We start from the raw sequence: 4922 nt of genomic DNA on the forward strand, positions 1-4922 counted from the left end.
TATGGATATCTCTGGTATGGATATCTCTGGTATGGATATCTCTGGTAAGGATATCTCTGGTATGGATATCTCTGGTACAGATATCTCTGGTATGGCTGTCTCTGCTATGGATATCTCTGGTACGGATATCTCTGGTATGGATATCTCTGGTACAGATATCTCTGGTATGGCTGTCTCTGCTATGGGTATCTCTGGTATGGATATCTCTGGTATGGCTGTCTCTGCTATGGATATCTCTGGTACGGATATCTCTGGTATGGCTGTCTCTGCTATGGATATCTCTGGTACGGATATCTCTGCTATGGATATCTCTGGTACAGATATCTCTGGTATGGATATCTCTGGTATGGATATCTCTGGTATGGATAACTCTGGTATGGATATCTCTGGTATGGCTGTCTCTGGTATGATATCTCTGGTATGGCTGTCTCTGGTATGATATCTCTGGTATGGATATCTCTGGTATGGGTATCTCTGGTATGGATATCTCTGGTATGGATATCTCTGGTATGGATATCTCTGGTATGGGTATCTCTGGTATGGATATCTCTGGTATGGGTATCTCTGGTATGGATATCTCTGGTATGGATATCTCTGGTATGGGTATCTCTGGTATGGGTATCTCTGGTATGGATATCTCTGGTATGGATATCTCTGGTATGGGTATCTCTGGTATGGATATCTCTGGTATGGATATCTCTGGTATGGATATCTCTGGTATGGATATCTCTGGTATGGGTATCTCTGGTATGGATATCTCTGGTATGGATATCTCTGGTATGGGTATCTCTGGTATGGATATCTCTGGTATGGATATCTCTGGTATGGATATCTCTGGTATGGATATTCTCTGATATGGATATCTCTGGTATGGATATCTCTGGTATGGATATCTCTGGTATGGATATCTCTGGTATGGCTGTCTCTGCTTTGGATATCTCTGGTACAGATATCTCTGGTATGGCTGTCTCTGCTATGGATATCTCTGGTATGGATATCTCTGGTATGGATATCTCTGGTACAGATATCTCTGGTATGGCTGTCTCTGCTATGGATATCTCTGGTACAGATATCTCTGGTATGGCTGTCTCTGCTATGGATATCTCTGGTACGGATATCTCTGGTATGGCTGTCTCTGCTATGGATATCTCTGGTACGGATATCTCTGCTATGGATATCTCTGGTACAGATATCTCTGGTATGGCTGTCTCTGCTATGGATATCTCTGGTACGGATATCTCTGCTATGGATATCTCTGGTACGGATATCTCTGGTATGTCTGTCTCTGCTATGGATATCTCTGGTATGTCTGTCTCTGCTATGGATATCTCTGGTACAGATATCTCTGCTATGGATATCTCTGGTACGGATATCTCTGGTATGTCTGTCTCTGCTATGGATATCTCTAGTATGTCTGTCTCTGCTATGGATATCTCTGGTACGGATATCTCTGGTATGTCTGTCTCTGCTATGGATATCTCTGGTATGTCTGTCTCTGCTATGGATATCTCTGGTACGGATATCTCTGTTATGGATATCTCTGGTATGTCTGTCTCTGCTATGGATATCTCTGGTACGGATATCTCTGTTATGGATATCTCTGGTATGTCTGTCTCTGCTATGGATATCTCTGGTATGTCTGTCTCTGCTATGGATATCTCTGGTACGGATATCTCTGGTATGTCTGTCTCTGCTATGGATATCTCTGGTATGTCTGTCTCTGCTACGGATATCTCTGGTACGGATATCTCTGGTATGTCTGTCTCTGCTATGGATATCTCTGTTATGTCTGTCTCTGCTACGGATATCTCTGGTACGGATATCTCTGGTATGTCTGTCTCTGCTATGGATATCTCTGGTATGTCTGTCTCTGCTATGGATATCTCTGGTATGTCTGTCTCTGCTATGGATATCTCTGGTATGTCTGTCTCTGCTATGGATATCTCTGCTATGGATATCTCTGGTATGTCTGTCTCTGCTATGGATATCTCTGGTACGGATATCTCTGTTATGGATATCTCTGGTACGGATATCTCTGGTATGTCTGTCTCTGCTATGGATATCTCTGTTATGGATATCTCTGGTATGTCTGTCTCTGCTATGGATATCTCTGGTATGTCTGTCTCTGCTATGGATATCTCTGGTACGGATATCTCTGGTATGTCTGTCTCTGCTATGGATATCTCTGGTATGTCTGTCTCTGCTACGGATATCTCTGGCACGGATATCTCTGGTATGTCTGTCTCTGCTATGGATATCTCTGGTATGTCTGTCTCTGCTATGGATATCTCTGGTATGTCTGTCTCTGCTATGGATATCTCTGGTATGTCTGTCTCTGCTATGGATATCTCTGGTACGGATATCTCTGTTATGGATATCTCTGGTACGGATATCTCTGGTATGTCTGTCTCTGCTATGGATATCTCTGTTTTGGATATCTCTGGTATGTCTGTCTCTGCTATGGATATCTCTGGTATGTCTGTCTCTGCTATGGATATCTCTGGTACGGATATCTCTGCTATGGATATCTCTGGTACGGATATCTCTGGTATGTCTGTCTCTGCTATGGATATCTCTGGTATGTCTGTCTCTGCTATGGATATCTCTGGTACGGATATCTCTGGTATGTCTGTCTCTTCTATGGATATCTCTGGTATGTCTGTCTCTGCTATGGATATCTCTGGTACGGATATCTCTGTTATGGATATCTCTGGTACGGATATCTCTGGTATGTCTGTCTCTGCTATGGATATCTCTGGTACGGATATCTCTGGTATGTCTGTCTCTTCTATGGATATCTCTGGTATGTCTGTCTCTGCTATGGATATCTCTGGTACGGATATCTCTGTTATGGATATCTCTGGTATGGCTGTCTCTGGATATCTCTGGTATGTCTGTCTCTGCTATGGATATCTCTGGTACGTGCGTTTGTGTGTGTGTGTGTATCCTTCATCAGGAAACAACAGGAATCTCCACATGGGGCCTGGAGTCTCTAATAACTAGATCAGCGGGTGTGACTGTCATGTTTACTGTACTGCAGAATGACCCTTTACAACAAACAGTACCTTACAGTACATTCCCATCTGTTTGTGCTAACTGACCATCGACCATATGAGTTGGGGCCAGGCGACACATGTGTGTCAAGATGATGTGGCAAATGATTACCTTTAAAAACTTGACAACCCTGAGCCATATAGGTATCTCATTATTTTATCATACATTATAACTTTATATCATTTGTCTTTGTCCATCTGTCGTACATATCTCTCCATAACTCTGTGTCAAATCAGATACAATAAATACATTAAAGACACAAAGTAAACAGACAGAACAAACAGGCTTTACTGTAACAACAATCAATAGAAATTATGAAAAACCTCCACAATTAAATATATTGAATTATTATTATATATATATAGTTAGAATCTCATAATCTTTTTTACATTTATTGTTAAAGCTCTTGCAATATTACACAATTATTAATTCTACAATACTTATTAAATCTCCATTTAGGCCTACGTCTCGTTAAATAAAGTCATTTAATTTAAATCAAATAAAAGGAATTTCATGAATAATATAATATAATATCAATACAAATTCTATCAAATGTTTGAAGCATCAAAAAAGGTCAGATTTTTACAGCCAGTCAGTCCACCTCCCAGTTCAGTCATATAGTCCTGAACTTAGAGAGATACAGTATAACCTTCTGAACTATAGTCCTATGTGCGTCTGGCGGCCAGCAGGCGGCAGTAGTGAGAGCCCAGAGTCCTATTCATTAGGGCACACAATTGAAAACGTTACAAAACGCTTCGCAACGCACCACAAAAAAAATAAGCGTTTCTCATCGGACAGTAGTCCATCTTGTCCTCCCTGCTTCAGTCTGTTTTGTTCCATTTTGGTGCCTAATCAACATGACGACCCTTGAGGGCAGAGAGACGTCTCCTCCATAGACATTTTTTCCTAGAATGGATATCCCCATTCAAGTCAATGGGTGGCACAATTCTAATTCCATGTGGTAGAATTCTAATTCCATGTGGTAGAATTCTAATTCCATGGTAGAATTCTAATTCCATGTGGTAGAATTCTAATTCCATGTGGTAGAATTCTAATTCCATGTTCTCCTCACAGGGCTGTCTCTTTCAGGTCGTTGAGGTTTGGCATCCGTGACCTTGACGGTCTGGTAAAGGTGGGCCCGTTAGCGACCATTTGGTCGGGTACGGCTGAGCCCCCTCTGCCCTGGCGAGGGCCGCCGCGTGCCAGTTGGACTCCATCTGCCCCTGTATCTGCCCCGGGAGAGGGTAACTCTGCTTCCTGTGGCTCTTAGACTGACCAGAGCTGGAGCTGCTGCTGCTAGGATGTCCCTGGTGGGACCTGCCGTCACCTCTCCCGTCGCTGAACACTCCCCTTTAGAGGAGGAGGAGGTGGGGGTTGGGGAGGTGCTGGAATCGCAGGTCGGAAGGAGGAGGGGGTTGGCTGGAAGAGGAGGAGGGGGAGAGGTGCAGGAGCCTGCGTAGGGACTTCAGGGGTTGGTTCTAAGGGGAGGCATAGAAAACGATCACCACAAAGCTTGTGAACACTAAGCGGGTACACCAAGGTGGAAAACAACAATTCAGTTGAGAATTCAGGAAATTCAGGAAGTGAATTGAAAATTCAGTTCAACCAGTAAACATAAATGAAGTGTGACTGTGAATCCACCTGTTTCTCCTGAGGCCAGTCACCGACTCTCTCTCTCTGTCTCCCTCTCTCCCTCTCTCGCTCTCTTTCTCTGTCGCGATCTCGGCTCTGCTCGCGTTCACGATCCTTATCCCGGGAGCGTTCGCGGTTCCTCCGCCGGCTGCCGTGGTGAGAGGAAGACGAGGACTTGGTCCCCTTCTGGATAAACAGGTTGTCCTGGCCATCACCAGGAACCTGCCATTTCACAA

General features: G+C 43.7%; 1 pseudogene; it reads right to left on the reverse strand.

The window, feature by feature from the left end:
- Positions 1-3196: 3196 nt before the first annotated feature.
- LOC124018969 overlaps positions 3197-4922 on the reverse strand; it is a 55330-nt pseudogene continuing 53604 nt past the window's right edge.

The sequence above is a fragment of the Oncorhynchus gorbuscha genome, unplaced genomic scaffold (genome assembly GCF_021184085.1).
Source record: "Oncorhynchus gorbuscha isolate QuinsamMale2020 ecotype Even-year unplaced genomic scaffold, OgorEven_v1.0 Un_scaffold_592, whole genome shotgun sequence".
NCBI lineage: Eukaryota > Metazoa > Chordata > Actinopteri > Salmoniformes > Salmonidae > Oncorhynchus > Oncorhynchus gorbuscha.